Source organism: Microcebus murinus, chromosome 4, assembly GCF_040939455.1.
Source record: "Microcebus murinus isolate Inina chromosome 4, M.murinus_Inina_mat1.0, whole genome shotgun sequence".
In the NCBI taxonomy this organism is placed as follows: domain Eukaryota; kingdom Metazoa; phylum Chordata; class Mammalia; order Primates; family Cheirogaleidae; genus Microcebus; species Microcebus murinus.
Genome location: NC_134107.1, coordinates 68,370,640 through 68,396,225, shown reverse-complemented (window position 1 = coordinate 68,396,225; position 25,586 = coordinate 68,370,640). Strand labels below are relative to the sequence as shown.

General features: G+C 36.1%; 1 protein-coding gene across 13 annotated transcripts in view; it reads left to right on the top strand.

The window, feature by feature from the left end:
• DLG2 (discs large MAGUK scaffold protein 2) overlaps positions 1-25,586 on the top strand; it is a 1,870,454-nt gene that overhangs the window by 1,002,447 nt on the left and 842,421 nt on the right. The gene's annotated exons all lie outside the window — the stretch shown is intronic.

The following is a 25,586-nucleotide window of genomic DNA, read 5'->3' as shown; positions in this document are numbered from 1 at the left end:
GACGCAGTCTTTATTAGCTTGGGATGAGAACTTGCCTCTCCCTGTGAATGTAGTCCATGCCACTTAGAGAAGGGGTAACTCTCAGAGCCTAGCTCACTTGGGAGAGGAGCATTTAGGGTTAAGCAGGATCATTGGCTATTCAAAATATATGGTGAAACCATCAACTGATACAAGTGTCTCCACAGACACTTAAGACTCCTTTAAATTACATAGGATGAAAGCAATTGAGCAGCTGCAATTTTTGCTTGTTCAGGGAGCTCTCTATTGAACTTGTTGCTATAATGCATTATTTTTGTAACTGTCACTTTTGGTTCTGAGGTGGGCATTATAAATACCTGAACCTTTCTCTAGTACAGGTGTTCTAGCGTGTGTCCTAGGAACACACATTTGAGACTCTGAATAACATTGAGCAGATGCCACAGGGCTGTTTGATATCCTTTTAAATCAACAAAGCATTCATTTCAAAGGTGTTTACAATGAGGAAGAATTATATTAATAATCAGGTAGTCATGGCCATTTAGAGAATGGCTTTGCATTTCTTTTATTCAGCATGAGCAGTTGTTTCCAGAGAATCTCTATGCTGACTTACTTCATTAGTGGCATTTCTCTAAGAAATTAAAATGGCCTGTAAGTTCTAAGGTATATTACGGGTGTGAAGAGAACAGAAGATGATGGCTTAACATCTCTAATTTGTCCAGTGTATTCTGAGGCACTGACTGGACAAACTGTCATATTTAGGGAATCTGTATTCAATTTGATAGGTATTGGGGAAACTTCCAAGGGTAAGAAAATCTTATGAAACTGAGATTTTCCATATTACTCCAAGGATGTAATCTTTAGCTCAGTCTCCTTTCTATCTTTTAAATACTTATGAGATTGACTCAGAGATGAACTATCTCTTCTGGTCTGTGGCATAGTCCTTTCTCTCACCTACAAAGATGCCTTCACTTTTACTTGCTATTCATCCCTTCAGAGTGGGAATGTTGATAAAATCAATAAGAATCCAGTAATGAGCCAAGATATGATTGTCTGTAGTGTGAAAAGAGAAAATGTTGTTGGAGTTATGACTTTAGGGTTCTAGCCTTTTAGAATGTCCAGATCAGAGGATTGTCGAATGATAACCTTGTTATTTAATGGCACTTTTGGTGGAAGAGAGGGAGGGGGTAGAATTTGTCCCTTCCTTATTTTATATATCACAGATAAAAAGATTGCATACCTATCATGTACTAGTATCGTATGTATTGAACAGTAGGATTTTTGAGGGTTTTTTTTTTTTTTTTTGGCTTCTCAAGTAATTTTTAAGGAAAGATACTTATAAGTAGGTCTTTTTTTGGAGCAAATGTTTTGGAAAAGTGCCTTCTTCCTACAAAAATTATAGGTTATATGGATGGGAGGAGTGTCAGGGACCACACATGGTTCTGAAACCCAATGGTACACAATGCCTTATACTAAATTAGTATGCAAAGAAAAGTTGAATCTCCCAATTCAAGCTTGGACCCGAATGAAGGAAATAGCAGCTCTATGAGATTCAGTGTATAGAACCTAAAAGGATGGTAATCCAACAAAGTAACAAAGGATTCTGGTTCTTGAATGTGGGAAGAAGCTAGGAAGGGGCCTCTGATATCTCTCATTCATATCTATGATGGATAATGCTTAACACAAGCAAGAATAAACCAAATGTGAGGTTGAAGGTTTGAAATTCTTCATCTTACTCAGATATAGTCACATCAGGAAATGAATATTACAGAGCTGAAGTTTTGCTTTCTGAGTGATAAAGACCAAAGGAAAAATTAACTCTAATGCCCTTGTGCTAGCCACAAAAGCTAGGAGGAGTTAATTTTAAACACTAGGTAATGATAACCAACATGAAAACTGCATCTCATTATTTTCGTGAAATTTGTAATCACAGAGTCCCTGGAATAAATTAAAAGGTATGCTACCCTGACAAATGTAGGCACTCAGTGACTGCTTGGTGAATGGAAATTTTTATTTTTTATTTTTTTATTCTGTGTACCTAATTTTATAACATGTCTTATTTTAACCAACTATTGTAAATTTATATTTTGTTTAAGAGTTTGGTAATATTCCTTAGCTAAGAGGGCAGTTAACCAATATACCACAAGCTGAATTAATTCACATAAAGTATTCCTATAACATCAGAGACTATAGTGGAAAACACAGTGGGGGATGGGAAGTGCTGCTCATGATATGTAGCCATGGTTTATCATCAAATGGAGAAAGATGTATAACATAAGATTATCATTATGTTTTGTTTAGAAAATGACCAGTATATTTAGTTGTGAAAGAACTATAGATAGATTCAGAGCATGTTTTAACATTTGGGGGATAAATCTATATCATGGACAATGATTTTTAGTACCCTCTGTAAATTTTGGCTTTTTTTTTCTTTTGCAGTAGATTGTTTCCTCCTACTCTAATAAAACAACCTGTACCCCTAATAGCCCTTCCATTCTATTTTAACATTTAGGTATGGTCTGGGAAATATTTTCAAGACCGGGGTTAATTGAAAAGCTAATTGGGAATGTGCAAACCTAAATGCCATCCTAAACATGCAGTATGCCTTATTCTTAGTTGCCTGGCCTACTGTTTTACCTCATCTAATGTCAATAGAATTCAATAGCATAGTGGAATGTTCACGATAATGTTCACAATAATAATACTAATGATAGCTCCTGTTCACACACCTTATGCATCAGCTTCTTTATAATTTAATTCTCATAGCAACCCTATTAAGTAGAAAATATTATTTTTGAATCCTAGAGAGCAAAGTAGGTATCCCAAGGATCAGTAGTAAGTGTCAGTTCTGGAATTTGAACCCAAGTCAGCTTAAGGTATTCCAAAACTGATTCCTTGAATCTCTAGCAGTCTCTTCCATTCACTCATCATTCTCCTGGATTCCCTTAACCTTAACCTGTCTTAGCTGAATAAGGTTAGCCACTTCTTCTTATCTTGTCCCTCTCTTTTATTAATGTATTAGAACTCCAAAGTCATGAGGCTTATAGAATCAAAGTTAATGATTGTGTAACTCAACCCCCTTATTTCAGATAGACTATAACTAAGCTATCTTGAATAGACAATTATCTGTCCTGTTGTTAAAGATTTTACACTCTTTGTTCTCACTAGTTGGATAAATGTAGCAAGCTATTGTTTTGGTGTCTACTATTCCTTTTAAATATCTTGTAATTGTCATACAATCATAACCTAGACATTGGCATTTGTACTCATTACTTATTCCTATAGAATCCAAAGATGTCTTTCATCAAAAACGACCTAAGCACTTAGGAACTCTAAATGTGCTTTCTTTTAAAAGTGAGTCAAAGATGTTAGGTGATTCACACGACATTTTTCTAAAAAAGAAAAGCAAAAGGCTCTTTGTTATTCTTTCATTAAAAAGACAGTTCCATTCATATCAACAAATACTGTGAACAAAATTATTTTAAAAGTGATAATATAAAATCAAGATTGCCTGGCTGGAATAGAATACCCCCATTCAAATAATTATTCCTTCCTTTTTTTTTTTACCCTGTGTAATTAATTCAGAAGTTAGTATCTCATTTTTATGTCTGTTGTCACATTTCAACCTAAATTGCTTAATTTAGCCAATCTCCAGATTGTATTATTCTAAAAGACCAGCTGAAGAAGCTTTAAGATAAATTGAAAATGCAATTTTCAATTGCATGACATAATAATATGCAAGAGTATTAAAATGTGTAAAGTTGTGAACTTTCACCCTCCCCCATCAGTAATGTATTGCTTTTTTCATTTGTTTTTGGTTTGATTTTTAAGTTTGTTTATTTATTTTTTAAGTATGTGCCATGAAAAGTACATGTATGATACATTTAGGAGAGACTATTATCAATATTTATCATATTATAGACACAACTGTGGATGAGCTTGGTAGTGATATATAACCTATAAGTGATGTAACCAAGCCACATATCCTGACATTAGGCCATAGTCACCTTGGAGAATTTTTTAAGGACCAACATAATAGTTTTACCTTCCTCCCCATCTAAACAAAAAAATAATAATTCAACATAAACTAAAATGAAGGATAAACTAGTAATACATTTGCTGGAAGTACAGTCAAGGAGAGAGAATTATGTCCTGGGTGATCTTGGTGTAGTGTGAAGGGAATTGGATTTAAGGTGAGGATTTAGAGAGAGTGAATTAAATTAGTCTTGCTCTCTGCTGCCCAGTCTGACGGCAATCATTTGACTTCTCTGGCCTCAGTTTTCTCATCTGTCACATAGAAGTAATATCTATGTTTCAATATATTCCCAATGTCCTCAGGATAGTGTCCAAAGTCCTTAATATGGTCTACAAAGCCCATGCTGATATGGCCTCCACTCTCTTCTCTACAATCATACCTGTCCCTCTTTCATGAGAATTCTGAATCCAGCATTCTGAACTACTTTCAAACCCCTGAATTATCAATGTTCTCTCTAGTTTCTAGGATTTTGCCTAATCTATTCAGCAGAGTAGCTGACCACAATCTAACTGTACCCCTCATTAATTCTAGTCTAACCTTAGGTGACATCAGTATCACTAGGAAGCTTTCCCAGGTCCTTATAAGCCCAGAATGAGTCTTCCTTCAGCTCCCACAGAAACTTATACATTTGTTGCAATCATGTTCATTTTTTTATAATCCTTATTAGATTCTTTGAAATGAAGGACTGTCCAATCTTGTTCACCATATTTCTAGGATCTAAAAGAATGCCTGGCACATAGTTGTCTTTCATACCTCATTTCATTGATTCTAGGTTGTCATCAATTTTAAGATGCACCATTATTTCATATATTACTAAGAAAAAGAAAAAGATCTCCAATGGAACTATAGCACATCATTAATTGCAAGATCCGTCTTGATTTTACAGATGTTAACATGTGGAAAAAAATCAATAAAGTATGGCATAATGCTGAAAGAAAGAATGAATTTACTTTGAGAATAAAATGAGTTAATATAAAGTGCTTAAAATATTACACTTGTCATTAAATTACTTTTATCTCCTTGCAAATAACAATAATAGTTTACATAGGAAGTATGATAGATAATCCTAAAATATATCATACATTTTGTCCTGTGCTGGACAGACTCAATGGGCATTGTGTCCTATTCGGAATTTAGGAAGTTAAATGATAGAGGGAAAATGAAAGTGAACATTATAGAATAAATGAATTAAAAGACATAATGTAACTGGAGCCCTTTAGATTGCATAAGGGAAAGATTAAGAAGCCTCACAGACTCTTGCTATATTTTTATATGTCTAAAGAAAAATAGTGGTTAATATTTATTGAATTTGTTCTATGAGCTGAGAACTGTGCTAATACAAAAATCCAGTGAGATCATTACTATTAATTTTTAGAGAGAAAATATGTCACCAGTAGGTGGCTGGGATTAGATACCCTTGTAGGACTCTAGAGCTCAAGCTTTTAATCAGTAAACAATACTCTGTGTGTGTATACTATATATTGTCGGCATATATATATCTATAATAATATATACTATATATAATGGTGTATATTTATAATGAATTAGATACTGAGTTTATTTTTTCCCTATGAAAAATGAATTTTAAAAAATGAATTTAAAGGCAAAATTTGAAATGTAGCTTAGGCATAAGAAGAAGCATCCTGATGTTGAAGATTAGCTAGTCCTCAGTGATCTTTCTGTGTCTATTTTTGCCTCATGGTAGATTGAAGAGTAGTCTGACATGGAGAGAGGGATGAACAGATTGTCCTCTTAGGCCCCTGTCTTAGAGCCTGGGGAGTCTCTGAAAGCTCCTTGGTTGTGAGCAGCAGCATGACTCAGCGCCAGTGTCTGCCTAGCTGCGGTGACAGAGAGGACAGGTGTTTGTCCGGGCTGAATGCAGGGCTGCAGTTCTCCCTTGTCACCTGGAAGGTGAATCAAGCAGCAGAATGGAAGTAGCACTTGTTCTGAGGTCCCAGCACTGCTGCACACCATGGCATAGCACAAAGTGCAGCTGCTATTAGGTCAGGGAGGGGAGACAGAGGGAAAGGACAGGGTCAGAGAAATGGCCAAAGTGAAGGAGGGGAAGAGTAGGCTGAAGAGCAAGACAGGAGGTTACAAACCCACTGTGCACTTGTTATTAATTGTAGTAATGACTACTGAGCAGTTTACTCAAGCACAATGACATGCACTTTACATGTATTATCTCATTTAATCCCCACTACAACCTCTGAGGCAATCCTATTATTCGCTCTATTTTATAGATGAAGAAACTGAGGTATAAGGTGTTAAAGGATTTTCCCAAGATCATGAGTGGTGGAGCCAGCATTCAGGACCAGGTATTACTGAATCTAGAGCCTGAGATCCTAATCTCTCATACCATATGCTCTTCTTTAAACCTTTCTTGACTTGGTGGGCCTCTGATGTAGAGAAGGGACAAGCTGGAAGCAAGAACTCATTTCTCACTGGGGGACCTTCAGAAAATCAGATATCTATTAATAGATAGATTTCAGTTCAGTTAACAGAACTTGTTTCAGTTCAGTTAACAGAACTTTAATTGTGAAATGTTTTTTTCTTAATATATTAATAACTTTAGAGTGATCTTTCTCTAACTGGTATCATTGAGTGATGAGGATGAAAGGAGAAATTCTTCTATTTAACAAGATTAATTCAACCCTGATGATCACTACTGAGATAAATTTGATAATCAGATAAGACACATGTTTTATTTGTACGTGTATGTATATGGCTTTTAGAAAAACCATCTCACTTTATAGAATGCCTTGTTGTAGTCACTTACAATTTCATCTGGGGTAATATCGTCTCCTCACATTATTAAATCTTCAATTAAATTATTAAACCATTATAAATTCTTTCCCATTCAGGCGGGACAGTTGGCTCCTAATAGGCCCTAGACGAAGCCTGGTTGGATGATTCACTTGGATGGAACACTCTGAGCTGTATTCAGCACAGGAATTAAGATGAAATTAGAGGTCAGTAGGCCTGGATGTTAACTGGCTCTGCCCCCACAACATGTGCCACCTAAGTCTTTTCATTCTCCTGGTCCATCTGCAAGCAGATTCCTTCTGACTCAGATATTTTTTTATTCTTATTCTGATTTGTTATAAGACTGCAGAGTCCTTAAAGGGCAGGATTTGTATTCATTTGAGTTTGTATTTTCTGCACCTAGCACAATGCCTAGCACTAGGAAAAACTAAGAAAGTTTACATCAAATGAATATATGCAAAAGACCTGGAACACCCTTGACCATACATAAGAAGAATATAGTGGATAATATGCCCACTTTCAAGGTGGGAACAAGATGAGAAACACTCAGGGAATCTTCCTTTTTAATTGCCCTCTTTCTTTGAAGAAAGAAAGAATGTGAGGCCTTCTATTGAATTGGGTTTGAGGCTCCATCTAGTTCTCTTCCTTTTTCACTCTCCCTGATACTAACACTGAAGTGAAATAAACAGTAGCTAGCATAATACCAGAGTCGTCTTCAACCACCAATAATGACATGTCAAACTGTAAAATTTTCCAGCTGCTTTGTCCCACATTCCAAAAGATTACAGGCTTATATTTGAGCATGAAAAATGTATTCCTTGAACTCTCTCAACCTGAAAATTCTAATTATTTAGAGAAGCCCCAATCTACCTGCTATGGATTGAATTGTGCCCCCTCCTCCAATTTCATATGTGGAAGCCCTAGTTCCCACTGTGACTGTATTTGGAGACAGGACATTTATCAGGTAATTAAGGTTAAATGAGGTCATAATGGTGGTGTCTCAATGTGACAGGAACGGTGGCTTTATAAGAAGCGGAAGGGGGGGGTCTCCTCTCTCTCCAACATGTGAGGATACAGAGAAAAGGCAGCTAGCCATCTGCAAGACAGGAAGAGAGAGCTCACTAGAACCAACCCTACTGGAACCTTACACTTAGACTTTCCAGCCTTCAGAACCATGAGAAAATAAATGTCTGTTCTTTAGGCAACCTGATCTATGGCGTTTTGTTATGGCAGTCCAAGCAGACTAAGACACTACCTCCCACCATTATGGCCATATATGCTGTTGTCTAATGAGGAGTGATTTTCTAGTACCCAGGGTCAGGGTGTAATAACTAAGGAGAAATATGTTGTAACCAGTTGAATGTTCTATTTTGTCCAAAACATGTAAGTTCTAATAAACACACAGCTTCTGCAGGGTTGACATTACCTAATCTTTTGAAGGAGCTAGGGGAAGTTATTGAAAATTATAATATATATTAAGAAAAGGGGAAATAACTAGAGGGTAAGGGGTATGAATGAACTGATTTTGAAGGATCACTATGCTTGTCTTTAAATTCTGTTGTCTAATCCTGCGGTCCCCAGCCAAGGCCGTGGTACTCACACTGGTCCATGGCCTGTTTCGGAAAACAGGGCCACGCCTCATGTTCTGAGCTCCGCCTCCCCACCCCGATGACCTCCCCCAGCCATCCACTCCCCCAACACCATCCGCAGAAAACTTGTCTTTGGTGAAAGATGTCCCTGGTGCCAAAAAGTTGGGGACTGCTGGACAGAGCAAGAAAAATAAATGCTATTCACTCAGCAAACCTGATCTAAAAAAATATGCAACTCACAAAATACTATTCTTCTGTTCCACACCTATTCCAGGTTACTCTGATATACAAACAAAACTGGTTGATTTTCCATACCATCCATTCCTCCACAGTTCCTCAAAATTGGCCGTGAGAGGAAGTTTCTACTATGAGGAGGGCTGCTAACTTTTCGTAAGGGTTTGTAACAAGGTATGCCAAAATGAGTACTGACAGAAGTAGGAGGTCAGCGTCCACGGTATTCTTGTCCTTTTTAGCAGTGTAGAGCTATGTCATTTGACATGAAAAATTTTGGTGATTCCCTAGCATAAGAAGGATGAAAACTGATTTGCTGTGGGAGAGGAAAATGTGTTTTGGGGCTAGGGAGTTGGAGGAGGGATGGTGCTTGGGAAGGTATAGGGAGAATAAGAAAATAAGTCTTTTTCTTGTTTCTTCCCTATATGAACAGAATTCTGGCTTAGAACTAACTTTCTTTTGTTTTCTAAGCTCCTTGTATAGCTTCTTTGTCATGTCTATTTACTTCTGACCTCTGTCTTTACCCATTTTGCGAAGCATCTTGTTACACCCATGAGCAACATGGCAGTGAAAGAATATAGACTTGGTTTCAAGCGTCACTCAGCATCTTACTAGTTGTAAAACCTTGAGCAAATAACTATCTCCTTGATTATTAGTTCTTTCATGTATTAAATGTGGTGATTACCATTCTTGCATTGGTTTTTGATTCAATTAAAACTGCATGTAAAATATCTAGCCTATTGGAAAACCCTTAATATTTCCTTCCTTCCTTTCTTCCTCCCTCCGTTCCTCTCTTCCTTCCTTTCTTCCTTTCATTTCAATACTCTACCTAGTTCCAGAACAGATGCAACTCAGTTTTGAATTACTTCTTCATCAATGATATCTTTTACTCTACTATTCTTTTGGGCTTCAGAGTGGACTTGCTCCCCCATCCTGGGTTTATAGAGTGAAAATATGCATAATTATATCTCTGCTGCTGATTAAAGAGGAAAAAAATTCCTGAGGACTCTTTCGTTAACAAGTGAAACTTGTTAGTATTCTAACTCTGAGGGAGTCTGGGTTTTTATTTACTTTAAATAACTTTCTAGATCATCCTTAAAAATATCATCCACATTGCTTTCTACCTTTCCCACACCTTCCTTCTCTCAAAACATGCCACACAATTTTTAAGAGATAGTGATTCTCTGTGTCTTGTGAAGGTCAGTTGAGACACATCACTTCTCATTTGAAGGGAAGTGATATGTGCTGAATGCCTCAAGGTGCTCATCTCACAGCTGGTAAATACATCGCCTCATCTTTGTTGCTTTATTTCAGGTCTTGGGGGAAAAAAGAGAAGAGTTTCATGTGATGTCACATTGAATTTCAGAACTAGAAAGGACCTTCCATTCACACAGATGATAATAGTAACATTAGTGAACACTTTCTGAGTTTTTACTGTAGGCCAGTCACTATTCTATGATTTTACATGTTCTAAATCAGCCAACCCTCACCATAGCCCCATGTGCTAAGTATCATTATATCTACATTTTTACAGATGAGGAACAGAAAGGTCAATTAATGTTTTCAACAATGAACAGTAAGTATGTTCTAACACCAGTATTTGAACCCAGACAATCTGGGCCTGAGCCTACACCCTTAACTATGATGCTACATAACATCCTATGTCTTTCAAATGAGTAAACTGAGTTCCCAGGGATTGTGAAGTTTGGGAATTTTTTTGCCCAATGTCTCCTAGAGTTGATTGCCAAGTTTTGTGTGTTCGAACCCAGATATTCCCAATCATAGTTTATCAGCCTCCCTGGCTCCATGTACCACTGAGATGGATGCCACTACTTTTATTTCCCATGACCAAATCTCAAGGAGATTCAAGCACTACCCTTATAGTCTTCGGTAAATAGCACCTGCTAGGCTCATTTCATCAAAAGTTTTATCAGTTGTATTCATATTTTTGAGCAATGATATTGATAACCTGTGATGATATTTTCAGTAAATAATTGGTCCAACTTTACCATGACTTCAGAGCCCTGCTTCCATTACACACACACACACACCACATACACACACATACACATACACACTCAAAACAACACACACACACACAAAGTTATCCAACAGAATGGCATTTGGAAAACAATTCCACATCAGTGGTTGCATTAATTGCTACTTTAGATGCTCCTGCTGTGAATTGAATGGAACCACTTTGGATCTATTTCTTAGAAATAACCATCTTTATTACCTCTGCTCTAGGATGTACAATTTCGAGATCTTTAGAGGCAAATTTCTTCACTAATCAGTTTCTCTTTTCCGTTTTCATTCCATAAGTAATCCTTTTCATTGTTATCATTATTTTTAATGTTCTCAGATTTAATTTATGAAAAGTATGGATGTTATAGGATGATTTCTCCTCTCTTTCTCAGCATAGAAGATTATGTTAACTCCCCAAGTGTAACATTTGAATATCATGTTCAATTCAAATAATTATTTTATTATTTTGTTAAACTTGGATTTTTTCTTTGTATTTTCTAGAATTTATAAGAGCTTTATAAAAATGGTTTGTGTAGTATGAAGTAAGATTTTTTTTTTTTAGAATCAGTCATTTATTCACTGTTTTGAAAAAAGTAGAATGAAATAGGATGAGATAGATAGTGCCTGTTGGCAGTTAGGAACTATAATATGCCTTTTAGAAAACAAATTTAAATACATTTCAGATTAATTTTTGCTTTTTATATTCCAGTATTTTACAATCACCTATCTGGTTGTTCTGGACAGCTTCAAAGTCATATTTTTTTCTGTTTCAAGGTTAACCCTAGACTGGCCCCAGGAAAATAAAATTCAAGTAAATGAGTTATCTGTGGCCGTTTAAGTCAATTAACAATTCAACAAATACTCATTTGCCCCTTGGTGTTGAACAAAGACTTACTTGCATGCTACTACTAATAATACTGTGCTAGAATTTATAAGGGATGCAGAAATGATCAACCTATGGTCCCTGCCCTGATGAAGTTCAGGTATAGATTAGGAAAAAAAGAAATATACACAGTAAAAGCAAGCTCTTAGCGATGTTTATACTGTTTGCACAGTACTAATAATATTCCAGTCTTTTCCTTTTATTTTTTCCACTTTACCCAGACCCTCTGTGCTTGTTTGCTGAATCTTAGCATTCTTCAACTCTGGGATCATGCTTCAATGCAAACAGCCTGGTATATCACTCATTCACAGAGCCCCATTGTCCAAGATTAAGATAAAACACATTTGGTCTGATTAAGTTGTTAAGCAGCACATATAGCTCTCCATAGTGTCCTAGAAAAAAACAAATACCTTAATTAAAGAAAATTTCTTATTTTTTATACTTCTGTTAAGATATATTAAGGCAAAAGAGTGGAGTATTTAAGAACATGATTTCTAGATCCGTATTTCCTGGGTTCCAATCCCAGCACTGCCAGTTACTAGCTGTGGGACTTTGAACAATTACTTAAACTGTGCGTGTTTCAGTTTACTCATCTATGAAATGGAAATAATAGTGCCTGTCTTATAGTGTTGTGATGAGGATTGAGTAAATATTTATGACACAACAGACATTAACTAATTGCTTATAAATAAATATAATGTGACAGGTAATTTAAAAGAAAGAGATTTGGGGGTGAGTATAATTCTATGGAACCTCTCATATGACTGGCCAACTCTTCCATCCCATTCTCTGACTCTGATTTCAACCTACCTTGAACAACTTCATCATCATGTGCTCCACAACATCAACATGAATCTGTACCCTAATAAAACCACTTCCAGTTTCACTGAGGAGTGTTATTGGAAGTTGAATATGATTTGAGCAACTGATCTCACCAGAGATGCTAGGATTACTGCCATTTGATTGTTGACTCATTAACATGAAAAGCATCTACCCAAGAGTGTCTGCCCAAGAGAATATCCTCTGAGGAGGTAGGGCAAGGGCCTCTAATTAGTATAATGAACTTCAGTCTTCCTAAAGCCCTAGCTCTGCTTTTGGAAAGAATCAATATCCATCATCACTATTTGTTGCTTGGTGATATAGATACTTCTATGTGCTTCTGTGCTTTCAGAGACTGTTCAATGGAGATGAGAACATTCAAATAGCAGAAGATGGCTTACTTTTGCATTCACAATTAACATTATATGTTCTTGAATGTGTATCACCTCTTTTTCCATATCATACTTATTTACAATTTATACAATTTTATCACTGGTTGAGCAAATAGCATGTCTTTCTGAAATGAAACTTTTCTTTAAAGAAACTAGACACTGACTAAGCCTAGTGTCCTAAGTGAGACAAAGTGCCATTTAGTAATCAAACCTGAATATAGTCTTTTTCATTGTAATAAAATGTATACAGAATGTAAATTTTACCATTTTAACCATTTTTAAGTACACAATTAGTGGCATGAAGTATATTTACAATGTTGTGCAGACATCACCAGTCTTTGTTTTTAGAATTGTCATCATCCAAATGAAAACTCTGTACCCATCTGAATATTAGTCTTAATGTAAAAATTTTTAGACCTTCTCCATTTTACCTTGCCAAAAATATGCTGATTAATTCACAATACTTCCATGTACTTGTTATAGCTATTCTAAGAATGTTTCAGAAATACTTACATAATGCTTAAACTTCCACTATTTGATAAGATTTTATAACATCCAAAGTAATGCTGTTAAGCATTCTGTTGGAAGAAATGCAATTTAATTTCAGTTGAGTACTTTTAACTTTACTAAGATTACTAATTAAATATTTAGTTGTGTAGTAAATTAGCTATGCCACACAATCATTGGAAAGTAGGTACTCCATTTACTGCAACATAAATGTTTTACAAGGTATTGTAATGTAACCAGTAAATTAATAATGACAATTTAGGTTTCAGCTAATTAAATTCTTCTTTAGCATTTATTAATTTGACTGTCCAAAGTAAAGCAAATTTTACTGTGATAATAACTGTTGTGATGATTTAGCCCCACCGGTTAAGGATAAAATTAGGAAAATGGAATGTGTGTAACTAGTTATCAAAAGAAAAAGTTAGAAATTTTGATTGGCAGATCTAAACCAGAATTAAATATTCATTAAGGCAAGAGACTTAGTGATTAACTTCACACCATTATTCAGTCAGAATGTTTTTAATGAGAATTGATACCATTGCCATAACAAATAATCACGTAAAATTGAAAGAGCATTATCAATGTGCCCAGAACTGTGGTAGGCTATTGAAACAGCATAATCACACACAAAGAGCCTAGTTCATAATCACAGATTATTGTGGAAGTAATTATACTAATATCAAATAATAATAGTAATAACTGATTATTATAGGGTAATATATAATAAAGCCTTTTTACAGATAAAGAAATTGAGGTCTAGAACTATTTGGCTTCATGTATTCAATATTTTGCTTTATAAAGTTAGCTCAATTATAACCTAGGTCTTTTTTTTATTTCGTGTAATGGAAACTACATGTAAGAAAGATGTGAAAACATGCCAAGGAAGATATGGCAGAATTTAATGACTCAGTAGTCAGTTTATGGGAAAACACTGTGATTTGGTTGAGAAAGCATCAGCTTTGGGGTCAGTAAGTCCTGCACTTGAATCAGCTTTGCCTTTTACTAGCTGGAAAGGTTAACTTCTCTGGGGCCTATTGTTTTTTTCATCTATAGTGATAATTCACCAGTGTAGCAGTACTGTAGACAATAGGTGCTCAGAAGTCAATTTATTTATTCATTCATTAAAAGAAACAGTTATTAAAATTCATAATATAGTAGCACCTAAGTGGACACATAGGTACTACAGTAATAGGGTATTGGGCAGGTGGGAGGGGGGAGGGGGGTGGGTATATACATACATAATGAGTGAGATGTGCACCATCTGGGGGATGGTCATGATGGAGACTCAGACTTTTGGGGAGAGGGGGGGAAATGGGCATTTATTGAAACCTTAAAATCTGTACCCCCATAATATGCCAAAATAAAAAAAAATTAAAAAAAAAATCTAAAAAAAAAAAAATTCATAATATATTCTCAGTTAAGTCTATAAAAATAAAATAGATGTAATTTGTCCACATCAACTCTGAAGAACTCAGGCTAGAAGGGATAGAGCTATGAGAGTAGACTACTGTATAGCATGAGAATTCATCAAAGTTATGCCTTATAAAGGTACTGTAAACACAATGTCTTTTGGAGGCATAAAGGGAGAAGTGGAGAGGAAGGGATGGAGCCATAGGAGACCTCAGAGAAGGGATGATTCTTGGGAAAAGTCTAACAGGATAAGGAATTTCACAGGCAAACGGGGTGAGAGGGCCATTCTGAGCATAGGAAACTGTAAAAAGCATGGATTCCTCAAAGAGCATGGCCTTTTCGTGGAGCAGCAGGAGGTTCATCTTGGCCTGAATACAGCATATATATGGAGAAGTGAGAAGAAGTGACCTTGCAAAGGTTGGCCAGGACCAGATGATAAAAGGTTTGCTTTGTCATCTAAGTAGTTTGAATTTTATTTGATGAAGGATGAAATACCAGTGTCACTGAAGGGTTTTAAGGAGAGAGCAAGAAAGAAAGAGAGAGAGAGAGAAAGAAAAAGAGAGAGATTGACACGATCACATGGAGATTTTAGGAAAATGTGTGGTGGCAGAGTGTGAATAATATTTTAGAGATGAGCAAGAGTAGAGGCAAGGAGAACCTTTAGGAGATATTGACCATATTCTCAAATTTTAGTGTGCATCAAAATCACCCAGAGGTCTTGTTAAAACACAGATTGCTGAACTCCAACCACAGATTTTCAGATTGAGTAGGTCTGGAATGGGGAATGAGAATTTGCATTCTTAACAAGTTTCCAGGTGAACCCAGTTTTGTGGACCACTGCCATAAAAGAAAGTATAAGGGGATGTCTGAATTGGGGCTGCTGTAACACAATGCCATAAGCTGGGTGGCTTGAACAACAAATATTTATTTCGTACAAGTTCAGAGGCTGGGAAGTGCAAGATCAAGACATCAGCAGTTTCAGCATCTGGTAAGGGCCTGCTTCCTAATTCATAGACAGTTGTCTTCTGGCTATAACGTCACACGGTGGAAGGGGAAGGGAGCTATCTGACGTTTCTTTGATAAGAGTGCCAATCCCATTTACTAGGTCTCCATCCTTAGAATTTCCAAGGCTCCACATTCTAATACCATTTCATTGGTGATTAGATTTCAAAATGTTAATTTTGTGGGGACTCAAACAGTCTGTAGCAGGAGCTCGCCATAGCTTGTACTAAGATAGTGAAATAGAAGTGGTGAAGGAAATCTCATTCTAAGTCCCTCTTTGATTAAAAGCACCCTCATGATACATTTTTGCCTGCTGAGATTTTGCTTGGATAATATTTCTATGCCTTTCAGCATTTGATATTGCTGGAGGGTATTAGGTGAAATAAAGTGAACCAGCTGTTTCTACTAGGGTCAGAGTGGGTAAAAGTGACACGCCACCCTCAGTGAATGTTAATGCAGCAAACAGCCTTAGGAGTTTCCTAATTCAAATTCCATTGTTTTCAATTCAGATTCAGAGAAGAGACTTGCTCAGTCACAGAGCTGGTTATCTAAGGAGGTTGGTTTCTAATATAAGGTGCTGCTACAGAAGAGTATCCCACTTTCTCTGTGGTCTCAGCTGTATTATAGTCAAAGGGAAATAAATCTGGCTGCATTTAGCTGTTTCATTGTTTCAGGTTTCTTTTTTTTTAAAGTAAGCATATACTTTATTAATAAGATTTAGATGATCATTTTCTTTTGTTTGGACAAGATTTTTCTCCTGTTTTTGTTCATTTGGTGTGTGTGTTTGTTTTTAAGCCAAACATGGTCTTTCTAATTACCTTTAATTGGAACCAAGGTTTCTCTTTCCTGTAGCCCCATTGTTGCTCTAGTGAAATGGGCTTCATCTGCTGAACATAGGGAAAAGGTTTTAATTGGCATAATTAACTCTGGTGTGGTTACTTTGGATTTAAAAGAGGCAGTTGATTCCTCCAGAATGTGAGGGTATTGCCTGATAGAGCCAAGCGAGCTGTGTATAATAATGAAGGTGGTTTGGGAAAAATTTTGTGCTCTTAATTAGGAATGAGATGAGGTAGCCTTCTGTCAACAGGAGGCCCAGGATGTGGACCTGAAATTGCAATGAATATAATGGGATTACCTCACGCCTGAGGTATACTCTCATAAAAGGGGCCACAGAGCAATCCCTGCAAACCTGCACAGGTGGAGGTCTTGTAGTGGGATGTTTTGAAGGTGTAATTTGGAGGAGTCTTTTCTTTCTCTCTCTTTCTTTCTCTCTTTCTCTCTCTCTCTTTCTCTCTCTCTCTCTCTCTCTCTCTGTGTGTGTGTGGGGGGGGTAGAGAAAGAAAAGATAATATTGTGATTCTAATTTAAGGGCTTTTGAGGGTTGTTTTGTATATGAGACAGTATGTTCAGGATGCTCTAAATGATGTCCAAAATAAATATATTGTACTTCTGTAAGCACTTGGTGTGATTGCCTAATATTGTAGCCCATAAATGTTTACAAAGATAAAATACTATTGCATTAGTATAATTTCTCCCAGGTATAGGGATAGATATTGAGCAGATGATATTGAATGCAAAGAGTGATTTGAAAGCATATATAGAACTTTGAATGCATTTTAATTTCAAAGCAAGAGCAGGTTTGAGTTAATTAAGCACCAGGGACCTTATATGAACCACCAAATTAAGCAATATATCTCTTTATCTGCCTCTGTCTCCCTGTCACTCTCCTCTCTTTTTTCCCTCTTCCTGTCTTTCTTTCTTCTTTGTCATCTATTCACAAAATTTTGAGTGTCTGTTTACAAAGCAATGTGTAAAGCTTATTGATTAAAACAGGACAAATAAGACAGAACATTTGCCCTCAAGGAGTTTACATTTTAATGTTACAGGAAGGCAAGTCATTACTCAACTTCAAAGCAGTTTGTTTCTCCAAGTAAAACCAAGAATTTTGGATACACCAAAGAAGGGACATATACTTACAGGCTAAAAATAGAGAACACTCTAAGGAGAATATTGAAAATGAATATAAGGACCAGGAAGGATTTTGATAGGCAAAAGAGGGTAGGACAGCATTCCAGGGTGAGAAAACAGACACAAAGGGATATGAGCATTTTAGGGAAACGAGGTGTATTTATTCTAGTTGGAGAATAGGATGTAGAAGAGGGTACTTACTAAGAGTTACATCTGTAAAGGAAGGGTCAGGCCAGATTGGGCAAAGCCTTGCATTCAGTGGTATGGAGCTAGAAACTAATTCCATGAACAGAGGGTAGACATGGTATAATTAATGCAAAAACCACTTGGAAAAGAAAACAGTGTTACATGGGTTAAAAACATATACTCCATCAAGGATTCAAACTCAGACTTTTATTTATTGTTTAATTTTGAGTAAGTTATTTTCATGTCTCTGTACCCCATTTATTTAATCTATAAAAATGATACCTCCTTCATGATATTATTATAAGGAATAAATTAAATGATATATGTAAAGCCCTTGATAGAGCATCTAGCTATTATTCTGAACCAGTATTATTGTTATGGTTTTTCTCCTCCTTTCAATTGTCATTTCAGCTAAAACTTTTAAGCCCCTATGTGTTAATAGAACTAACCTATAAAATAACATTTTATTTAAGGTCTTTTGAGCCTCACTAAATGCTAAGATGTATGGAAAACACTGACAACACAAAGATGAATAAGAGCCCAAAGCATAAATAAAGAATTGTGCTACCGTATGGTAGTGCTATAATGCCAACTCTTTATAAAGTGCTTTTGGAACATGAACAGTCTAAGAGCTTATGGTAAAAGAACACATCTACATTGTCTTATGATGTAGTTGTAAGAAACTTGGACCTGGAATTTGGCTCTTAACTCAGCATATTAATAGGCAACAAGACATTTATATTGCATGAAAACCAAGGGTATAAATCAGAGTTGAGTGATACCCTAAGTGTATAATTGGGGTGAGGGCTAGGAAAATAGCAAGTCCATCCCCGATGATAGAGTGCATAAGAAGAAATTAAATTTTGTCAGTTTCATCTAGAAAGGCTTTCTGGAAAAACTGAGATTCTAATGCTGTTTAAAAGCATCGAAAATGATTATAAAAGTAGTCCATGCAACCAAAAACATTGTACCCCTTTAATATTTTGAAATAGAATTTGAAATAATATTTTTAAATAAATAAAAATCTTTAAAAAGCATGGAAAATAATACATTAGATGAAGTGTGAAAAACTTTATGAATCCTGTCATTGTTTTGAAGGCTGAGGGATCCAGTAAGAAATGAAGAGTTAAGGAGAAGCTTCAAGACTACATTCTAAAGATGTAAAAAGCAAGGTGAGCAGAGAAGATGAGCATGGGTAGGGTTGGAGTGTGTGTTTGTAGCACCCCTGTAAGTGGCTTTAGACTCAGAGAAAGTAATACAGAGCCTGGATTTTCAAACTGAATCAAAAGGCAAATAAAAGATTGCCTTAGGGAGGGAGGAAAGTGCTGATGATGTACGGTACAAAGAAAGCTCTGATATTTGGGGGAAGAGATGGACTATAGTACAAGGGAAAAAGGGAAGGAAATTAGCACGTATTGAACACTTACTATGTACCAGGCATGATGCTAGATAGTTTCTATTTTGTCTCATTTTATCTTCACATTAATTCTATAGGGCAGATATTGTTATCCACTTTTTACAGGTGGAAAAATTGGCTTACATTTAGAACAACTCTCATAGATCACATAGGAAGTGTGAATTAGGAAATCCAAGCAAAGTTTTCACAATCAGAAAGTCTAAATTCAATGGTTCCAGTAAACCACACCATATCTTTATCCATCCATTTATTCAGTAACTAATCATAGAGCCCTTACTATGTGCTTCACACTGTGTCATTGTGTTTACATTCTCACTCTACACCTACTAGCTGTCTAATCTTGGAAACCACTTTTCTGTGACTGTTTTCTCAAATCATAAGTAGGCTTTTGTGTAGCTACTTAATCAGTGTTGATTGAATCCAATTTTATATTTCAACAGTTATAAGGTTACAAGCTATTCTTTTCCATTCCCCAAGAAAACACAAAATTCAGTATCTTGCATCATTTTATTAGTTTCTTTCAGTTATTTCTGTTTATCTATAGTATTATAATGGTGAAGATGATATTGATGATAATGTTCATATTAATAGCAGCACCCTTTTATTGAGCACATATCCTGCCTCAGGCCCTATGTTAAGGTAATGTTTGCAGTAAATCTCGTTTAATCCTTGGCAAAAAAGTACATGAGTTAGAACTATTTCTTTATCTATGTAATGTATATGGAAACTCAGGCTTCGGTAGCTTAAGTAACTTTGGTAAGATCTTACAGTCAATAGGTGACAGATCAGTATCTTAAATCCTAGGATGTCTTACCACAAATCACAAGCTCTTAATCATTAGGTGATACTGCCCTCCTGTTTAACAGAATTACAGTCTTTGAGTCAGAATCGTCAGTAATTCAGGCCACACTTGCTCCCAGTTTGTCTGAATTACTGAACTTTCACTCTAATTCATGCTTTTTGGGTTTGGTTACTGCTGTTTTAAATGACTTTGCTTAAAGTAGGCAGTTCCATTATCTTGCTTGAGTATGGAAAAAAAAGAAAAACACTCAGTTTTGCTGCATTAATCAATAGAAATCCCACAGAACACATCTACTGAAACACTTGTTTGGACAGAAAATATGAGATTCAATTTCTTCTTGGTAAAAGAAAATTTTTCTTAAGAAGCATTTAATGTTAGTCTCTATAAAGAAAGGATATTGGTGTCATGGCTGGGACATAAAATGGAGAAGGGAGTTATATTATTTCTTAGATGTTTTAGGTTCCAGATATTTAGAATTTGAGATTCAAAGTGAAAGGTGAAAAAACTGGAAAGAGGCCAATGATTAGTTCACAGAAACCTGGAATAGTAATTAAAATTGTTAGAGGAGGAAAAAAAATAACAATAACAGTTAACATTTATTAATGGCATATGATGTACTATACCTTGAGCAAACTATTCAACACATGATTGACTCATTTGATCTTCTCAACACATTTACCATGTAGGTTCTATTATCACTCATATATAGATGAGAAAGTGAGTTTTGGAGCAATGAAATAACCTGGAAAAGGTCACACAACCAGTGGAGCCAGAATGAAGTTCATTGCTGTTTGGCACAAATGTTTCGCCCACTGATTACCATCTTGACATCAGAAAAAATGAATCAACCTGAGGGTCTGTAGGAAGTCCCTGTGCTTCATTGGCCTGGCCACATCTATGCCAAATCCCCACCTTAAAATTATGGATCCTAATTCTCAGAACTGTGACAATAAATGTTCATTGATAATGAAAGAACTTGGGCCTTTGGAGTCTAGCAGCTTCCATCCAGCTGCATGGTCTTCAGCAAAACACTTTCCTAAGGCTATGTCTATAAATGAGGGAACATAATATGATGATTGTATAAGGTGAATATAAAACTTTTATTTAGTGCCTTGTACTTGATTAGTACTCATAATGGTATATAAAATGCAATAATAATATTATGTTCTTAATGTAATACTTGGCTTCCAGAAAGGGTGTTCAATAAATGGTATCTATAGATTTTACATCATGATTCTTATCAGCCTCTGAATCTGAATTTTAACAGGTTCACGCAATGATATCCACAGTTCTATCCAAAGAGACAGGTTATCTGTCCTTACTAATGATAATCACCTTTCCAAAATAAGCTTTGGTATGTGACAATATCCCAGGAAAGCTTCTTAGAATAACATCTTCATTAAATAAAAGCTGTTTGCCTTTAGGGGAATAGTAGTGCACATTGTATAATCCTCTGCTGTACGTATTGAAATTCAGCTGCCAGACTTTGCAGAAGGAATTCGGGAGGAATCTTAAAGTGGAGAATGACCTTCACATTTTCATAAAATAAATGATTAATGTGGGGACCATTAATTCCACCCATATTCTGTTCTCCAAACAGCTTTATCCATCCTGAAAAAGGCCTTTCACTTTCAAGGATAAATGATACATATTTTAATACAATTATGAACAATCATGTATGTAATTTATATTTGTTATTCATAATAAAATACATAATTAAACATCACTCCATAATTAACGCATTAAAACCTGGAAGTGGCAAGAAGCTACTTTGTAGCAGCATCCTGATTTGAGGAGATTTCTTATAGGTAGTATCATTGGCTGGGTGTGGTGGCTCACACCTGTAATCCCCACACTTTGGGAGGCTGAGGCAGGAGGATCACTTGAGGCCAGGAATTTGAGACCACCCTGAGCAACACAGTGAGACCACCATCTCTACAAAAAAATTTAAAAATTAGCCAGGCATGGTGGCACATGCCTGTAGTCCTAGCTACTGAAGTGGGAGGATCACTTGAGCTCAGGAGTTCAAGGTTACAGTGAGCTATGATCATGCCACTGCACTCTAGCCTGGGTGACAGGAGACCCTGTCTCTGAAAAAAATAAAATAAAAATTTAAAAATATATAGTCTTATAATATTAGGATTATTTTTACTACTGTTTCAGTTTCTCCAGGTGTCATTAGATAGGTTAATCCTGATTATATATTGCATTTGGATATGTGCTTTAAAGAGAGTGATCAAAGGATACCCACCTAACCTATTCAGATAAAATCTAAGAAGGCAAAAGTTTATCTCAAATATAATTCTGATCCATTTCAAAATAATCAACTAGAATGGATTTTACTACAGATATCAATAGTTTATCCAAGTTTGCGCCTCAATTTGTGTATTAAAAATTTATAGTAGAGGCCGGGCGCTGTGGCTCACACCTGTAATCCTAGCTCTTGGGAGGCCGAGGCGGGCGGATTGCTCAAGGTCAGGAGTTCAAAACCAGCCTGAGCAAGAGCGAGACCCCGTCTCTACTATAAATAGAAAGAAATTAATTGGCCAACTGATATATATATAAAAAATTAGCCGGGCATGGTGCCGCATGCCTGTAGTCCTAGCTACTCGGGAGGCTGAAGCAGGAGGATCGCTTGAGCCCAGGAGTTTGAGGTTGCTGTGAGCTAGGCTGACGCCACGGCACTCACTGTAGCCTGGACAACAAAGTGAGACTCTGTCTCAAAAAAAAAAAAAAAAAAAAAAAAAAAAAAAAAAAAACTTATAGTAGAAAAAAATAGGGAATAAGTCATTTCTTTTATGGCTGTGCAGCAATTATAAAAATATAAATTCCAGATTCTACTTGCCTATAGATCTTGTCATCTATGATAAACAAGTGGTTTGTCTCAGCTCAATACATTCAGGCTATCCAGAATACTTTATTAATGATGATTACAATAAAATGATAACAGTAAAAATCTACCAGATACTATACTAAGCATGTTATACTCACTTATTTAGTCTTTACATAGCCCTGTAAGGTAAATATTATTGTATTATAGATGAGGAAACTGAGGTACTGAGAATTGGTGGGGAACCTGCAGCCTTGGGGCCACATGTGGCCTTCTGGACCCTTAACTGCCTCCTTTTGAATGAATCCAAATTTTATAGAATACATCCTTTATCTTACAGATTTCAAAAAGGAGGAAAAATTAAAGAACACAATAGGAACTGCATGTAATTTTTTGTTTCTGCATATGCAAGAGATGAGTGTTTTCTTGAACTGACTGGGGTTAGACTTTGAAGTTAGTGTTGCTATCATGATAAAGAGGACTTGGAGCATAATAGATGTTCTATAACATTGAATGAAATTGAAGGTTCCCAGCAGGTTCTCAGCTAGTTTCCTCATGGAAGAGTCAGAATGTCTGAGTTGATGATTATACTGAAGGGAAAAAAAACCCTCTGTATTACCATATCTGTCAGGGAGAAGGATGGATAAGTGTGGAGGAAAGGTTCACTGAGCTGCCCTCATCAGGGATAATCATATTCCTTATTTTCAAGTAATGCCCCATTTGATAGCTCATGTCAGCAGGTGATTGAATATGTTCTCAGAACCTGTATCTGAACCCTGCAGGGAGTTTACTAAGTATGGATGCTCCTCAAAACACACAGGCAATCTGAGGACAGGTAGTTTGGAGACTTGACTGTATCTATTTCATAGTCCCTTGAATGCTTCATGTGTCTTGCAGGTAAGTGTACAATAAGGACATATCACATTTCTGGATCTCTTTGCTATCTATCCTTGTGCTAACAAACAGTTTTGTCTCTGTATTTTAACCCCTCTGAGTTGCTTTACATTCTTCAAATATACCCTTCACTCTTAAAACTATTCTGCCTTTGCTTATGACTCTTCTTTTCCTGGGAACACTTTAATTATTCCTTAAGATCTGAGTTAAATATTACCTTGAAACTCTTAGATCCATTTACTCTGTGCTGTCTACTGTTCTCCTTTTATAGCTATAGATTCAGGTAGAAACGTGATGATTTCTTCTCATGAAAGATACATGTAAAGAGATACTGGACTAGACCTTAGTGGATCCTGCATGGAAGAGTAGATCCAGGACTGAAACATCTGATAGCCAAGGAGTAGGTCCAGTGGATGAGGCAGTGGCCTATGAGCCCAACTAAGTCATTCATTCATCATGATTCAATGTCAGGCACTCTGACAGTTAGTAAGGATTGAAAGACTTATTTCTAGATTTCAAAGGGTCTATACCAGTAGACGACATTAATACTAAGAAGCAGCACATCATGATTCAGATAATAGTAGCTGTCATTGTTACCAAGAGTAAGCAAGATGTTTTCCATTGGGTTTGCAGAGGGTAACTGGAGAAATCTTAGAGGAGTATGAGTTTCAGGAAGTTAACTTGGTGATTTCCTGTAAATCTCAGATGCTGGACTAATCCTTAGAACAGAGACCACTAGAGTAAGCTAAGGTCAAACCCTGTTCTGGGACCTATCTTTTTGCATCCTAATTCTGCCACTTAGTAGCTGTGTGACCTTGGACTAGTCTCTTATTCTCATCAAGCCTAGGTTGCTTTACCTAAAATGGAATATTAGTTACTTCCAGGTTGTTCTGAGTATATGAACATTTAGCTCATTATACAGTATCTCATATGGTAAAATCTCAGTTAATGGTGACATCATCACATTATCATCATCATCATCATTGCCATTATCAATATAATAATAATCCCTATAGGACAGATTTTAGCTGAGCCCAGCTATAGGGTGCTGGAGATTTGCAGATGCAGGAGCATGAATCCGCACACTCTTCCATTATGGCACTCACATCTAATCTTTATGTTGGTGCTATGAAACTTGCACTTGTCTGCCTTATTAGATTATAAGTTCAGGTATATAATATCTGGCACAATTGGGTATGTTGAACAAAGAATGACTTAGCCAGAAAATAAGTCTAAAAATGTCCTCAAAATCTGTAGGCAGAAGTAAACTCAGTCTATAGTTTGTTCATTTTTATTTTCTAGGATTTATAAACTTAAGGAAATATTAAGTCACAGTTTTGGCATAATATATTTCAAATATGATACCATGTGCCATGTGCCATACTATGATACTATGATCACTTCATTCAAGACTATTGGACATGATCTTTTATTTTCTGCACCCTTCACCAAATGAAAACATGTTTCTTCTATTAAACTAGTGAACCCTTTTTTACCAACCATCTACCTCTTGTTTCTTCCACATTAATCTAAGAGTGAATTAGACAAAAAGCATATCACAGATGTCTTCTAAATTACCTTAAATAATAAAGGAGTCATTGTCTATTTTCTCATTATAATTAATTAAATCAGTGTACAACTAAGATATATGTGGTCCATTGATTTCAATTTTATTTGTCATAAACATTGCTGTCCATTCTTGGTAGATTTCTAGCTCTAGTAATTACAAGTAGCAAAGCACCTGCCTACCTTGTTATTTTCTGAAAAGATAATATATTTCCACAGCACATTTGTATTCATAAACATCAGCATATAAGGTGCTGTTGTGTCAGGAACACTGAAAATGTGATAAA